We start from the raw sequence: 17,563 nt of genomic DNA on the forward strand, positions 1-17,563 counted from the left end.
ACCCTGCGCCGGGCGGAGGGGGCGGGGTCAGCGTGTGCGCGGCCATTGCTGCTGGGTGTCGCGACTGTGACTCACTATGAGCGGAAGACACCGGCCCGTAGCCTCATAGAAACCGGGGGAGACAGAGCAACAGGTGAGGGATGAAGACGGGTAATCAGCGCCCTCCACACCCGCCGTCACTGGCAGTAGCTCCTGCCAACACCCACACTGCATGGTGACTCTGCTCCCGCACACTGACACTGACAGCACTGGCGGCTGGGGGGCAACTGTGACTGCCACTGTGGGTGGGGGATTTGTGACTGATAGCACTGGCATTTGGGGTGGGTGGGGGTGTCTATGACTGGCAACACTGACATTTGGGGGGGGGGGGGGGGGTCTGTGACTGGCAGCCCTGGCACACCAACCTGCTTTTCCCTTGTAAATTATCGTCACTTTCTCGCACAAACTCGCGCAGCTCTACCTTCTCGCAGCCTATTACATTTACCCCAATATCTGTTTCTGCTGTACTGTATGTTCTCATGCACAGTTGATGTACGTGGTGAATAAATGTGACACCTCAGGTTTAGCCGTGTCCCTATAGCTAGAGCTATGGCTGATTATAGGACCCCCACCACCATACCCGGTGTATATCAAATATTTAATGCTGTTAGGGGCCAATTAAATTGTTGCTCACGCCCCTTGCTGGGCGTCTATACTAATGAGCGTCTCACAGAAATATTCAGTTGTTACTCCGCTCAGACGCCTATTAGTAGTTAACATGCCTGACAGCTGTGGGTTTAACCACGCAAACACCTAAACCTGTCTAAAGAGCTTGAAACTACTGACCTTTTTAAAACATTTAGGGGTCTATTCATGAAGCAGTGAAGAAACAGATTAGTGGAGAAGTTGCCAATGGCAACCAATCAGCATCGCCCTTACATTTTATAGACTGTACTTGATAAATGCTCATTCAAAGCTAATTGGTTGCTATGGGCATCTTCTCCAATTTCCCTTTTCTCCACTCTTTTCACTGCTTCATGAATAGATCCCTTATTCTCGCACCTCTGTAGGCTGCAAGAAAAAAATGTGACTGCCGTGGCTAATGGGTGTCATTTAGAAGAATCAATTAAATATCTCCGATAGACGACCGTTCCACTAGACGTCTAGCAGGGGGCACGCGCAACTATTAAATCGGCCCCTTAATGTCAGTCTAAGCAGTTGCACAGTTCTCACCGATCGGGACACAGCCCCTCTTTTCCCACAATAAGTGAGATTCCCACGAAGACTCTAACTATGTGGCGTTTGTATGTTTCCCTATGTTTTGGTGTGTTTCCTCCAAAACCCTACCAGGTGACAGAAATGAATCCTAGTGTATATCTATCCTTTGCGGGTCAAGGAGAGTGTGAGAGGACAACCTATGAAGTGTGTTGGGGCAGCTGAGTGAGAGCTACTAGAGAAAATGTTAATCTGTGCGGAATTGTGGAACTACAGGCGGTGTCTAGGCAAGGGATTCGGAGAGGGAACGTAATGTAAAAGGGCAACCTGTTCTATGTACTACACACTCTAGCTGGTGTGAAAACTGATTCTAGTACTACTGACAAATATTTCCCGGGTTATTGCAGGTGAACTCGCATCAACCCGGGAATTTGCTCCGAGTGAAAGGGTACTGAAAGAATATCCCGGGACAAGCGTCCCAGCATTTCATCCCAGGTCTCGACCAGGGTTGAATCCGGGATCGTCCCGGGATGCAGTGTAGTGTGAATGGGCCCTACCTGGTATTCAGTACACGGGACTGTTAAAAGGCCTCTTATTGGAGCTTTCTTGGGCTCAGAAAAGATGATGTCATCATCCAGAGCCCAGGGAAGCGTACTGGAAGCGGAGGAGACAGGCAATATGGCGACCTGGACTGATCAGGAGATCAGAGTGCTGCTCAGCATAAGGGGGAGGAGGAAATAAAGAGACAGATAACCGGCACAGTGAAGGATGCTATTATTTATAAAAACATTGCAAAGCTGCTTGAAGCCAGAGGAATTATCCATACACAACAGCAAGTTGTTAATAAAATGACTGAAAAAGCAGGTCCCACCCCTCCCTTTGCTTGCCTATTGTGACCTCATCTATGTGAGCCAGAAAAATGTCCATTTCTAATGACATACATATGCATTTGCAGGGATTTACCCGGGATCAGTGTAAACAGGGCTGTCCCGTGTCGATCCCAGGTCTAAGTGTGAAAGGGGACATTCCCGGGTTGTGTCCCGGGATGCATCCGGGAACACATTCCCAGGTGTGACACGGCTCTGTCAGTCTGAAAGGGGTATACATTGACATATTGAAACATCATACTTTTTAAAAGGTGCAGGTGGAGAAAAGAGAATTGTAATTAAAATGTAAAAAATGCCATTTTACAGGAGGTGTAAGGATAATGTGAACTGTTCCATTTATCACCACAAAGCTAAATTGCTATAGAAGTAGTTAACTAAGTATAAATAAAAAAAGTTTTGTTTGTCGGTGAGAGATGGTCTGTTGGCCAAAATACACTGCTCAAAAAAATAAAGGGAACACTAAAATAACACATCCTAGATCTGAATGAATGAAATATTCTTATTAAATACTTTGTTCTTTACATAGTTGAATGTGCTGACAACAAAATCACACTCAAATTATCAATGGAAATCAAATTTATTAACCCATGGAGGTCTGGATTTGGAGTCACACTCAAAATTAAAGTGGAAAAACACACTACAGGCTGATCCAACTTTGATGTAATATCCTTAAAAAAAGTCAAAATGAGGCTCAGTAGTGTGTGTGTGGCCTCCACGTGCCTGTATGACCTCCCTACAACCTACACAAGTGGCTCAGGTAGTGCAGCTCATACAGGATGGCACATCAGTGCGAGCTGTGGCAAGAAGGTTTGCTGTGTCTGTCAGCGTAGTGTCCAGAGCATGGAGGCGCTACCAGGAGACAGGCCAGTACATCAGGAGACGTGGAGGAAGCCATAGGAGGGCAACAACCCAGCAGCAGGACCGCTACCACCGCCTTTGTGCAAGGAGGAACAGGAGGAGCACTGCCAGACCCCTGCAGAATGACCTCCAGCAAACCACAAATGTGCATGTGTCTACTCAAACGATCAGAAATACTCTATTAGGGTGGTATGAGGGCCCGACGTCCACAGGTGGGGGTTGTGCTTACAGCCCAACACCGTGCAGGACGTTTGGCATTTGCCAGAGAACATCAAGATTGGCAAATTTGCCACTGGCGCCCTGTGCTCTTCACAGATGAAAGCAGGTTCTCACTGAGACAGACGTGACAGAGTCTGGAGATGCCAAGGAGAACGTTCTGCTGCCTGCAACATCCTCCAGCATGACCGGTTTGGCAGTGGGTCAGTAATGGTGTGGGGTGGCATTTTTTGGGGGGGCCTCACAGCCCTCCATGTGCTCGCCAGAGGTAGCCAGACTGCCATTAGGTACCGAGACGAGATCCTCAGACCCCTTGTGAGACCATATGCTGGTGCGGTTGGCCCTGGGTTCCTCCTAATGCAAGACAATGCTATACCTCATGTGGCTGGAGTGTGTCAGCAGTTCCTGCAAGACGAAGGCATTGATGCTATGGACTGGCCCGCCCGTTCCCCAGACCTGAATCCAATTGAGCACATCTGGGACATCATGTCTCGCTCCATCCACCAACGCCACGTTGCATCACAGACTGTCCAGGAGTTGGCGGATGCTTTAGTCCAGGTCTGGGTGGAGATCCCTCAGGAGACCATCCGCCACCTCATCATGAGTATGCCCAGGCATTGTAGGGAGGTCATACAAGCACGTGGAGGCCACACACACTACTGAGCCTCATTTTGACTTGTTTTAAGGACATTACATCAAAGTTGGATCAGGCTGTAGTGTGTTTTTCCACTTTAATTTTGAGTGTGACTCCAAATCCAGACCTCCATGGGTTAATAAATTTGATTTCCATTGATAATGTTTGTGTGATTTTGTTGTCCGCACATTCAACTATGTAAAGAACAAAGTATTTAATAAGAATATTTCATTCATTCAGATCTAGGATGTGTTATTTTAGTGTTCCCTTTATTTCTCTAACGTCCTAGTGGATGCTGGGGACTCCGTAAGGACCATGGGGAATAGACGGGCTCCGCAGGAGACTGGGCACTCTAAGAAAGATTTAGTACTACTGGTGTGCACTGGCTCCTCCCTCTATGCCCCTCCTCCAGTCCTCAGTTAGAATCTGTGCCCGGACTGAGCTGGGTGCATTTTAGTGAGCTCTCCTGAGCTTGCTAATAAGAAAGTATTTTAGTTAGGTTTTTTTATTTTCAGAGAGCTTCTGCTGGCAACAGACTCTCTGCTACGTGGGACTGAGCGGAGAGAAGCAAACCTACTAACTGCGGCTAGGTTGCGCTTCTTAGGCTACTGGACACCATTAGCTCCAGAGGGTTCGAACACAGGATCTTAACCTTGGTCGTCCGTTTCCGGAGCCGCGCCGCCGTCCCCCTCGCAGAGCCAGAAGAGAGAAGCTGGCAGAAGACTCCCGTCTTCACATGAGGTAGCGCACAGCACTGCAGCTGTGCGCCATTGCTCCCACACTACCCACACACTCCGGTCACTGTAGGGTGCAGGGCGCAGGGGGGGGCGCCCTGGGCAGCAATTATGATACCTCTTGGCAAAAGTCACATATATACAGCTGGGCACTGTATACATGTATGAGCCCCCGCCATTATTTTTACACAGAAAGCGGGACAGAAGCCCGCCGCTGAGGGGGCGGGGCTTCTTCCTCAGCACTCACCAGCGCCATTTTCTCTCCACAGCTCCGCTGAGAGGAAGCTCCCCAGGCTCTCCCCTGCAGTCTCAAGGTAGAAAAAGGGTAAAAAGAGAGGGGGGGGACATAAATTTAGGCGCATTAATCATATAAACAGCAGCTACTGGGTAAACACTAAGTTACTGTGTGATTCCTGGGTTATATAGCGCTGGGGTGTGTGCTGGCATACTCTCTCTCTGTCTCTCCAAAAGGCCTGGTGGGGGTCCTGTCCTCATATAGAGCATCCCCTGTGTGTGTGGTGTGTCGGTAAGCGTGTGTCGACATGTTTGACGAGGAGGGCTATGTGGAGGCAGAGCAGGTGCAGATGGATGAGGTGTCTCCGCCGACGGCGCCGACACCTGATTGGATGGATATGTGGAAGGTGTTAAATGATAATGTAAACTCCTTGCATAAAAGGTTGGATAAAGCTGAAGCCTTGGGACAGTCGGGGTCTCAGCCCATGCCTGATCCTACAGCGCAGAGGCCGTCAGGGTCTCAGAAGCGCCCACTATCCCAAATTGTTGACACAGATATCGACACGGATTCTGACTCCAGTGTCGATGGTGATGATGCAAAATTGCAGCCTAAAATGGCTAAAGCCATCCGCTACATGATTATAGCAATGAAGGATGTATTGCACATATCAGAGGTAAACCCTGTCTCTGACAAGAGGGTTTATATGTTTGGGGAGAAAAAGCAAGAGGTGACTTTTCCCCCTTCACATGAGTTATGTGAAAAGGCGTGGGATTCTCCTGATAAGAAAGTGCTGATTTCCAAAAGGCTACTCATGGCGTACCCTTTCCCGCCAACGGACACGTTGCGCTGGGAATCCTCCCCTAGGGTAGACAAGGCTCTGACGCGCTTATCTAAGAAGGTGGCCCTACCGTCACAGGATACGGCCTCCCTAAAGGATCCTGCGGATAGGAAGCAGGAAGGTATTCTGAAGTCTGTTTATACACATTCCGGTACCATACTGAGGCCGGCAATTGCGTCGGCCTGGATGTGTAGTGCTGTAGCAGCATGGACAGATACTCTGTCTGAGGAACTGGATACCTTGGACAAGGATACTATTTTACTGACCCTGGGGCATATAAAAGACGCTGTCCTATATATGAGGGATGCCCAGAGGACATTAGCCTACTGGGCTCAAGAATAAATGCAATGTCGATTTCTGCCAGAAGGGTCCTGTGGACTCGACAGTGGACAGGTGATGATGATTCAAAAAAGCACATGGAGGTTTTACCTTATAAGGGTGAGGAATTGTTTGGGGACGGTCTCTCGGACCTAGTTTCCACAGCTACGGCTGGGAAGTCAAATTTTTTGCCATATATTCCCTTACAACCTAAGAAAGCACCGTATTACCAAATGCAGTCCTTTCGATCACAGAAAAGCAAGAAAGTCAGAGGTGCATCCTTTCTTGCCAGAGGCAGGGGTAGAGGAAAGAAGCTGCACCATACAGCTAGTTCCCAGGAACAGAAGTCCTCCCCGGCTTCCACTAAATCCACCGCATGACGCTGGGGCTCCACAGGTGGAGCCAGGAGCGGTGGGGGCGCGTCTCCGAAATTTCAGCCACCAGTGGGTTCGCTCACAGGTGGATACCTGGGCTATACAGATTGTGTCTCAGGGATAAAAGCTGGAATTCGAAGTGATGCCCCCTCACCGCTTCCTCAAATCGGCCCTGCCAGCTTCCCCCTTAGAGAGGGAAATAGTGTTAGCGGCAATTCACAAATTATATATCCAGCAGGTGGTGGTAAAGGTTCCCCTCCTTCAACAGGGAAGGGGTTACTATTCCACAATGTTTGTGGTACCGAAACCGGACGGTTCGGTCAGACCCATTTTGAATTTAAAATCCCTGAACATTTATCTGAAGACATTCAAGTTCAAAATGGAATCGCTCAGAGCGGTCATTGCAAGCCTGGAAGAGGGGGATTTTATGGTGTCTCTGGACATCAAGGACTCTTACTTGCATGTCCCCATTTATCCACCTCATCAGGAGTACCGCAGGTTTGTGGTACAGGAGTGTCATTACCAATTCCAGACGTTGCCGTTTGGCCTATCCACGGCACCGAGAATATTTACCAAGGTAATGGCAGAAATGATGGTGCTCCTTCGAAAGCAAGGAGTCACAATTATCCCATACTTGGACGATCTCCTCATAAAGGCGAGGTCCAGAGAGCAGTTGCTGATCAGCGTAGCACACTCTCAGGAAGTGTTGCAACAGCACGGCTGGATTCTGAATATCCCAAAGTCGCAGCTGATTCCTACGACGCGTCTGCCCTTTCTGGGCATGATTCTGGACACAGATCAGAAAAGGGTGTTTCTCCCGCCGGAGGAGGCTCAGGAGCTTGTGACTCTCGTCAGAAACCTCTTAAAACCTAAACAGGTGTCGGTGCATCACTGCACGCGAGTCCTGGGAAAGATGGTGGCGTCATACGAGGCCATTCCCTTCAGCAGGTTCCATGCAAGGATCTTTCAGTGGGATCTGTTAGACAAGTGGTCCGGATCGCATCTTCAGATGCATCGGCTGATCACCCTATCCCCCAGGACCAGGGTGTCTCTTCTCTGGTGGCTGCAGAGTGCTCACCTTCTCGAGGGCCGCAGGTTCGGCATACAGGACTGGGTCCTGGTGACCACGGATGCAAGCCTCCGAGGATGGGGGGCAGTCACTCAGGGAAGAAACTTCCAAGGGTTGTGGTCAAGTCAGGAGGCTTGTCTGCACATCAATATCCTGGAACTAAGGGCCATATACAACGCCCTGAGTCAAGCGGAGCCTCTGCTTCGAAACCAACCGGTGCTGATTCAGTCAGACAACATCACCGCAGTGGCTCATGTAAACCGCCAAGGCGGCACAAGAAGCAGGGTGGCGATGGCAGAAGCCACCAGGATTCTTCGTTGGGCGGAGAATCACGTGCAAGCACTGTCAGCAGTGTTCATTCCGGGAGTGGACAACTGGGAAGCAGACTTCCTCAGCAGACACGACCTCCACCCGGGAGAGTGGGGACTTCATCAAGAAGTCTTCACGCAGATTACAGATCGATGGGAACTGCCACAGGTGGACATGATGGCATCCCGCCTCAACAAAAAGCTAAAAAGGTATTGCGCCAGGTCAAGGGACCCTCAGGCGATAGCTGTGGACGCACTAGTGACACCGTGGGTGTTCCAGTCGGTCTATGTATTTCCTCCTCTTCCTCTCATACCCAAGGTACTGAGAATCGTAAGAGAAAGAGGAGTAAGAACAATACTCATTGTTCCGGATTGGCCAAGAAGGACTTGGTACCCGGAACTGCAAGAAATGCTCACAGAGGACCCATGGTCTCTGCCTCTCAGACAGGACCTGTTGCAACAGGGGCCCTGTCTGTTCCAAGACTTACCGCGGCTGCGTTTGACGGCATGGCGGTTGAACGCCGGATCCTAGCGGAAAAAGGCATTCCGGATGAAGTTATTCCTACGCTGATAAAGGCTAGGAAGGACGTGACAGCAAAACATTATCACCGTATATGGCGAAAATATGTTGCTTGGTGTGAGGCCAGGAATGCCCCAACAGAGGAATTCCAGCTGGGCCGGTTCCTGCACTTCCTACAGTCAGGAGTGACTATGGGCTTGAAATTGGGGTCCATAAAGGTCCAGATTTCAGCCCTATCCATTTTCTTTCAGAAAGAACTGGCGTCTCTTCCTGAGGTTCAGACATTTGTTAAGGGAGTGCTGCATATTCAGCCCCCTTTTGTGCCACCAGTGGCACCTTGGGATCTCAACGTGGTGTTGGGTTTCCTGAAATCCCACTGGTTTGAGCCACTTAAAACCGTGGAGCTAAAGTATCTCACGTGGAAAGTGGTAATGCTATTGGCCTTGGCTTCGGCTAGGCGTGTGTCAGAATTGGCGGCTTTGTCATGTAAAAGCCCCAATCTGGTTTATCATATGGACAGGGCAGAATTACGGACTCGTCCACAATTTCTGCCGAAGGTGGTGTCATCTTTTCATTTGAACCAACCTATTGTGGTGCCTGCGGCTATTCGTGACTTGGAGGATTCCAAGTTGCTTGATGTAGTCAGGGCTTTGAAGATTTATGTGACCAGAACGGCTGGAGTCAGGAAAACTGACTCGCTGTTTATCCTGTATGCATCCAACAAGCTGGGTGCTCCTGCTTCAAAGCAAACCATTGCTCGCTGGATCTGTAACACGATTCAGCAGGCTCATTCTGCGGCGGGATTGCCGCATCCAAAATCAGTAAAAGCCCATTCCACAAGGAAAGTGGGCTCTTCTTGGGTGGCTGCCCGAGGGGTCTCGGCATTACAGCTTTGCCGAGCAGCTACTTGGTCAGGTTCAAACAACTTTGCAAAATTCTACAAGTTTGATACCCTGGCTGAGGAGGACCTTGTGTTTGCCCATTCGGTGCTGCAGAGTCATCCGCACTCTTCCGCCCGTTTGGGAGCTTTGGTATAATCCCCATGGTCCTTACAGAGTCCCCAGCATCCACTAGGACGTTAGAGAAAATAAGATTTTACTCACCGGTAAATCTATTTCTCGTAGTCCGTAGTAGAATGCTGGGCGCCCGGCCCAAGTGCGGACTTTCTGCAATACGTGTATATAGTTATTGCTTATTAAAGGGTTATGTTATGTGGCATCCGTTGAGTGATGCTCGATTGTTGTTCATACTGTTAACTGGGTATGTTATCACAAGTTGTACGGTGTGATTGGTGTGGCTGGTATGAGTCTTACCCTGGATTCCAAAATCGTTTCCTTGTAATGTCAGCTCTTCCGGGCACAGTTTCCTTAACTGAGGTCTGGAGGAGGGGCATAGAGGGAGGAGTCAGTGCACACCAGTAGTACTAAATCTTTCTTAGAGTGCCCAGTCTCCTGCGGAGCCCGTCTATTCCCCATGGTCCTGACGGAGTCCCCAGCATTCACTACGGACTACGAGAAATAGATTTACCGGTGAGTAAAATCTTACTTTTTTTTGAGGAGTGTATTTAACCTGAGACTGTCGCTGCGTTCATTTACACCTGTCCATGACTGTTACAACAACTGTGTGAGCTAGGACCCTTTGCTATTATTTTGCTCACACCCTACTAAAGTCACACTCACAAATAAAATATTCATTGAGATTTTTATACTTGACTAAAGATTTCCTCCATGCTCTTGTTCACCCCCTGTAGTAAGTGGCTGTGCTTGTAGGAAGTGCTTTTTTACAGTCTTGTGAGAAATCAGGGGGATTATGCCTCCGCACACAGAGCAAACAATAAATACACAGATAATGTTCCCAGACTGTCATTCTGTCATTTGAAGACCGAGTAGGGGGATGGATGTCGGGGAGAGGGGCTTTCCAAGGCTTTTTGGCTCAATAAATCATCTGCAAAAGGAAATGTGAGTCATCAAACCAGGCCTCCTCCTTCTATTGTCCCATGGTCCAGTACTGAGGCTCATGTACCCTTGTAGGTGCCTTCAGTGGTGGACAGGGGTCAGCATGGGCATTCTGGCCGTCTGTTGCTACACAGCCCTATATGTAACATACTGGGATGCACTATGTGTTTGACGCCTTTCTATCATAACCAGCATTAAAGTTTTAGCAAATTGGGCTACAGTAGCTCTTCTGTGAGTTCAGTCCAGAAGGGCTACCCTTTGCACCCCACGTGCATCAGTGAGCCTCGGGCGCCCATGACCGTCTCACTGGTTGTTCTTCCTTGGGCCACTTTTGGTAGGTAATAACCACTGCATGATGGGAATTCCCCAGAAGACCTACCATTGTGGTATATTTTGACCCAGTAGTGTATCCATCACAATTTGGGCCTAGTCAAAGTAACTCGGATCCTTACACGTGCCCATTTTTTCCTGCTTCCATAAGATCAACTTCAAGAACTGACTGTTCACTTGCTGCCTAATATATCCCACGCCATGCCATCGTGTTGAGATATTTAATGTTATTCACTTCACCTGTCAGTTTGTTATGGCTGATGGGTGTACAGTATGCTATATTTCTCTAACGTCCTAGTGGATGCTGGGACTCCGTCAGGACCATGGGGGGATAGCGGGCTCCGCAGGAGACAGGGCACATCTAAATAAAGCTTTTAGGATCACATGGTGCGTACTGGCTCCTCCCCCTATGACCCTCCTCCAAGCCTCAGTTAGGTTTTTGTGCCCGTCCGAGAAGGGTGCAATCTAGGTGGCTCTCCTAAAGAGCTGCTTAGAAAAAGTTTTTTTAGGTTTAAATCTCAGTGAATCCTGCTGGCAACAGGATCACTGCATCGAGGGACTTAGGGGAGAGATTTCCAACTCACCTGCGTGCAGGATGGATTGGAGTCTTAGGCTACTGGACACTTAGCTCCAGAGGGAGTCGGAACACAGGTCCTCCTGGGGTTCGTCCCGGAGCCGCGCCGCCGATCCCCCTTACAGACGCTGAAGACGGAGGTCCGGAAAGCAGGCGGCAGAAGACTCCTCAGTCTTCATGAAGGTAGCGCACAGCACTGCAGCTGTGCGCCATTGTTGCTACACGTCTCACTGATTCAGTCACGGAGGGTGCAGGGCGCTGCTGGGGGCGCCCTGGGCAGCAATATTAAATACCTTTAGTGGCAAAATAAATACATCACATATAGCCATTAAGGCTATATGTATGTATTTAACCCAGGCCAGTTTTCTTAAAACCCGGGAGAAAAGCCCGCCGAAAAAGGGGCGGAGCTTATTCTCCTCAGCACTCAGCGCCATTTTCCTGCTCAGCTCCGCTGGTGAGGAAGGCTCCCAGGACTCTCCCCTGCACTGCACTACAGAAACAGGGTAACAAAGAGAAGGGGGGCATAATTTGGCGATATTGATATATTAAAAGCGCTTATATCAAAAACAACACCTTCTAGGGTTGTTTATATACATTTATAGCGTTTTTGGTGTGTGCTGGCAAACTCTCCCTCTGTCTCCCCAAAGGGCTAAGAGGGTCCTGTCTTCGATTAGAGCATTCCCTGTGTGGCTGCTGTGTGTCTGTACGTGTGTGTCGACATGTATGAGGACGATGTTGGTGTGGAGGCAGAGCAATTGCCGGTAATGGTGATGTCACCCCCTAGGGAGTCGACACCGGAATGGATGGCTTTAGTTATGGAATTACGTGATAATGTTAGCACATTACAAAAGTCAGTTGACGAAATGAGACGGCCGGAAAACCAGTTAGTACCGGCTCAGGCGTCTCAGACACCGTCAGGGGCTGTAAAACGTCCCTTACCTCAGTCAGTCGACACGGGTACCGACACAGATGAATCTAGTGTCGACGGTGAAGAAACAAACGTATTTTCCAATAGGGCCACACGTTATATGATCACGGCAATGAAGGAGGCTTTGCAGATCTCTGATACTGCTGGTACCTCAAAAAGGGGTATTATGTGGGGGGTGAAAAAACTACCTGTAGCTTTTCCAGAATCAGAGGAATTGAATGACGTGTGTGACGAAGCGTGGGTTAACCCAGATAGAAAACTGCTAATTTCCAAGAAGTTATTGGCATTATACCCTTTCCCACCAGAGGTTAGGGCGCGCTGGGAAACACCCCCTAGGGTGGATAAGGCGCTCACACGTTTATCAAAGCAAGTGGCGTTGCCGTCTCCTGATACGGCCGCCCTCAAGGATCCAGCAGATAGGAGGCTGGAAACTACACTGAAGAGTATATACACACATACTGGTGTTATACTGCGACCGGCAATAGCCTCAGCCTGGATGTGCAGTGCTGGGGTAGTGTGGTTGGATTCTCTGACTGAAAATATTGATACCCTGGATAGGGACAGTATTTTATTGACTCTAGAGCAATTAAAGGATGCTTTTCTTTATATGCGAGATGCTCAGAGGGATATTTGTACTCTAGCATCAAGAGTAAGCGCGATGTCCATATCTGCCAGAAGAAGTTTATGGACGCGACAGTGGTCAGGTGATGCGGATTCCAAAAGGCATATGGAAGTATTGCCATATAAAGGAGAGGAATTATTTGGGGTCGGTCTTTCGGACCTGGTGGCCACGGCAACTGCCGGCAAATCCACTTTTTTACCTCAGACCCCCTCCCAACAGAAAAAGACACCGTCTTTTCAGCCGCAGTCCTTTCGCTCTTATAAAAACAAGCGACCAAAAGGACAGTCTTATCTGCCGCGAGGCAGAGGAAAAGGTAAGAGAGGGCAGCAAGCAGCCCCTGCCCAGGACCAGAAGCCCGCCCCGGGTTCTACAAAGCCATCAGCATGACGCTGGGGCTTTACAAGCGGACTCAGGAGCGGTGGGGGGTCGACTCAAGATTTTCAGCAATCAGTGGGCTCGCTCACAAGTGGACCCGTGGTTCCTGCAGATAATATCTCAGGGTTACATGTTGGAGTTCGAAAGGTCTCCCCCTCGCCGGTTCCTAAAGTCTGCTTTACCAACGTCTCCCTCAGAAAGGACGTCGGTTTTGGAAGCCATTCACAAGCTGTATTCTCAGCAGGTGATAGTCAAGGTACCCCTCCTACAACAGGGAAAGGGGTATTATTCCACACTATTTGTGGTACCGAAGCCGGACGGTTCGGTAAGACCTATTCTAAACCTGAAATCCTTGAACCTGTACATACAGAAATTCAAGTTCAAGATGGAGTCACTCAGAGCAGTGATAGCGAATCTGGAAGAAGGGGACTTCATGGTGTCCCTGGACATAAAAGATGCTTATCTGCATGTCCCAATTTACCCCTCACACCAAGGGTATCTCAGGTTCATGATACAAGACTGTCATTATCAGTTTCAAACGCTGCCGTTTGGTTTGTCCACGGCCCCTCGGGTCTTTACCAAGGTAATGACCGAAATGATGGTTCTTCTACGAAGAAAAGGCGTATTAATTATCCCTTACTTGGACGATCTCCTGATAAGGGCAAAGTCCAGAGAACAGCTGGAAGTCGGTGTAGCACTAACCCAGGTAGTGCTTCAGCAACACGGGTGGATTCTGAATCTTCCAAAATCTCAATTGACCCCGACAACTCGTCTGCTGTTCCTGGGAATGATTCTGGACACGGTTCAAAAGGTGTTTCTCCCGGAGGAGAAAGCAAGGGAGTTATCCGAACTTGTCAGGAACCTCCTAAAACCAGGAACTGTGTCAGTACATCAATGCACAAGAGTCCTGGGAAAGATGGTGGCTTCTTACGAAGCGATTCCATTCGGCAGATTCCATGCACGGACATTTCAGTGGGATCTGCTGGACAAATGGTCCGGATCGCATCTGCACATGCATCAGCGGATAACACTGTCACCAAGAACAAGGTTGTCTCTCCTGTGGTGGTTGCAGAGTGCCCATCTGTTAGAGGGCCGCAGATTCGGCATACAGGACTGGGTCCTGGTGACTACGGATGCCAGCCTACGAGGCTGGGGAGCAGTCACACAGGGAAGAAACTTCCAGGGCGTGTGGTCAAACCTGGAGACGTCCCTTCACATAAATATACTGGAGCTAAGAGCGATCTACAATGCTCTAAGCCTGGCAAAATCGCTGCTTCAGGGTCAGCCGGTGTTGATCCAGTCGGACAACATCACGGCAGTCGCCCACGTAAACCGACAAGGCGGCACGAGAAGCAGAAGAGCAATGACAGAAGCTGCAAGGATTCTGCGCTGGGCGGAGAATCATGTCATAGCACTGTCAGCAGTGTTCATCCCGGGAGTGGACAACTGGGAAGCAGACTTCCTCAGCAGACACGACCTTCACCCGGGAGAGTGGGGACTTCATCCAGAAGTCTTCCACATGATTGTGAACCGTTGGGAAAAACCAAAGGTGGACATGATGGCGTCTCGCCTCAACAAAAAATTGGACAGATATTGCGCCAGGTCAAGAGACCCTCAGGCAATAGCTGTGGACGCTCTGGTAACACCGTGGGTGTACCAGTCAGTGTATGTGTTCCCTCCTTTGCCTCTCATACCAAAGGTACTGAGAATTATACGGAAAAGAGGAGTAAGAACAATACTGGTGGCTCCGGACTGGCCAAGAAGAACTTGGTATCCGGAACTTCAAGAGATGCTCACGGAGGATCCGTGGCCTCTACCTCTAAGAAGGGATCTGCTTCAGCAGGGACCTTGTATGTTCCAAGACTTACCGCGTCTGCGTTTGACGGCATGGCGGTTGAACGCCGGATTCTAAAAGAAAAGGGCATTCCAGAGGAAGTTATTCCTACCTTGATTAAGGCTAGAAAGGAAGTGACTGTACAACATTATCACCGCATTTGGCGGAAATATGTTGCGTGGTGTGAGGCCAAGAAGGCTCCAACGGAAGAATTTCAATTGGGTCGATTCTTACATTTCCTGCAAGCAGGATTGTCTATGGGCCTAAAATTGGGGTCCATTAAAGTTCAAATTTCGGCCTTATCAATCTTCTTCCAGAAGGAATTGGCATCAGTGCCTGAAGTACAAACTTTTGTCAAAGGTGTACTACATATACAACCCCCAATAGTGCCTCCAGTGGCACCGTGGGATTTGAACGTAGTTTTGAATTTTCTCAAATCTCATTGGTTTGAGCCTCTAAAATCGGTAGATTTAAAATACCTTACATGGAAGGTAACCATGCTATTGGCCCTGGCTTCAGCCAGGAGAGTTTCAGAGTTGGCGGCTTTATCATACAAAAGCCCATATCTGATTTTCCATTCGGACAGGGCAGAACTGTGGACACGTCCTCATTTTCTCCCTAAGGTGGTTTCGGCTTTTCACTTGAACCAGCCTATTGTGGTGCCTGCGGCTACTAGCGACTTGGAGGACTCCAAGTTACTGGACGTTGTCAGAGCATTAAAAATATATATTTCAAGGACAGCTGGAGTCAGAAAATCTGACTCGTTGTTTATATTGTATGCACCCAACAAGATGGGTGCTCCTGCGTCTAAACAGACGATTGCACGTTGGATCTGTAGCACAATCCAACTTGCACATTCTGTGGCAGGCCTGCCACAGCCTAAATCTGTAAAGGCCCACTCCACAAGGAAAGTGGGCTCATCTTGGGCGGCTGCCCGAGGGGTCTCGGCATTACAACTTTGCCGAGCAGCTATGTGGTCAGGGGAGAACACGTTTGTAAAATTTTACAAATTTGATACTCTGGCTAAGGAGGACCTGGAGTTCTCTCATTCGGTGCTGCAGAGTCATCCGCACTCTCCCGCCCGTTTGGGAGCTTTGGTATAATCCCCATGGTCCTGACGGAGTCCCAGCATCCACTAGGACGTTAGAGAAAATAAGAATTTACTTACCGATAATTCTATTTCTCATAGTCCGTAGTGGATGCTGGGCGCCCATCCCAAGTGCGGATTGTCTGCAATACTTGTACATAGTTATTGTTACAAAGATCGGGTTATTACTATTGTTGTGAGCCATCTTTTCAGAGGCTACTTCGTTTTTTGTTATCATACTGTTAACTGGGTTCAGATCACAAGTTGTACGGTGTGATTGGTGTGGCTGGTATGAGTCTTACCCGGGATTCAAGATCCTTCCTTATTGTGTACGCTCGTCCGGGCACAGTACCTAACTGAGGCTTGGAGGAGGGTCATAGGGGGAGGAGCCAGTACGCACCATGTGATCCTAAAAGCTTTATTTAGATGTGCCCTGTCTCCTGCGGAGCCCGCTATCCCCCCATGGTCCTGACGGAGTCCCAGCATCCACTACGGACTATGAGAAATAGAATTATCGGTAAGTAAATTCTTATTTTGGTTTCTCCTGCAGGGTCCACAGGTTATCCACAGGATAACATTGGGATATGAGATAGCGACAGCGGATTGGCACCGAACGTTTAAAGCTTTCGGTCTCCCAAAATGCAACGGGCCCGTCTCTATATCCCCGCCTCCTGGCTCAGGCAAATCAGTTTTTTGTTTGGTGCGGCAGGAGCATGGTCAGTGGGCTGCTGGTTTTTAGCAGCTAAAAACTGGAGAAGGTAAGGCATCGGTTCCGCTTAGTAGGGGAAATGCGAAACACAGCCGCACTGTTTCGGGATAGAGTCTACTGAACAGTCGCTGCCACTGCTGCCACCTCGGGTGCACCAACTCTAGGCCTCAGGGATCATAGTGTCCAGGGATAGTATGAGGCCGCGATCCCTAGGTTTGATGTCAGCAGTGGGGAGTAAGATGCTCCCTTGGTCGCCCCTCCCCCTGGTTCATGACCAGTTTCCCGCCATGAACTGAGTTCCCGCTTCCGTCTGAGACGCTGTATATCTAAAAGGACCCAGTCGCAGCATAGGCGGCTGTATGACTGGTGCATCGGTGTTCACTTGGGCGTCTGTGTTCACTGTAGGTTCACGGGGCGTCTGGATCCACTCAGCGTTCACTAACGTATTGATCGATCCTGGAAGTGGAGTGAGGTCTCCCTGTATCCCACTCTCCTGAGCCGGGTGATACAGCACTAAGGTGGTAATTCAGTGTTGATTGCAGCAGCAAATTTGTTAGCAGTTGGGCAAAACCATGTGCACTGCAGGTGTGGCAGATATAACATTTGCAGAGAGTTAGATTTGGGTGGATTATTTAGTTTCTGTGCAGGGCAAATACTGGCTGCCTTATTTTTACACTGCAATTTAGATTTCAGTTTGAACACCCCCCACCCAAATCTAACTCTCTCTGCATATATTATATCTGCCACACCCCCCCCCCCCCTGCAGTGCATATGTTTTGCCCAACTGCTAACAAATTTACTGCTGCGATCAACTCTGAATTGCCACCTTGGTCTCTATCTACCTTTGAGTACGAACAGTTGAGAAAGTGCCTGATGCATATGAGTCTGTAAACTATTTCTGCTGTTTCTTTTGCTGTGGGACTGAATACGGTTAAACTCCTATATAAGGTAATGCAGTAATATG

At 49.1% G+C, this 17,563-nt stretch overlaps 1 protein-coding gene across 2 annotated transcripts in view; it reads left to right on the forward strand.

The window, feature by feature from the left end:
- The first annotated feature begins 28 nt into the window (after window positions 1-28).
- CNOT7 (CCR4-NOT transcription complex subunit 7) overlaps window positions 29-17,563 on the forward strand; it is an 80,135-nt gene continuing 62,600 nt past the window's right edge. For both annotated transcript variants that reach the window (XM_063920846.1, XM_063920847.1), the window contains exon 1: window positions 29-133. The gene's annotated coding sequence lies outside the window, so the exon portion shown is untranslated. The remainder of the gene's footprint in view (window positions 134-17,563) is intronic.

The sequence above is a fragment of the Pseudophryne corroboree genome, chromosome 1 (genome assembly GCF_028390025.1).
Source record: "Pseudophryne corroboree isolate aPseCor3 chromosome 1, aPseCor3.hap2, whole genome shotgun sequence".
NCBI lineage: Eukaryota > Metazoa > Chordata > Amphibia > Anura > Myobatrachidae > Pseudophryne > Pseudophryne corroboree.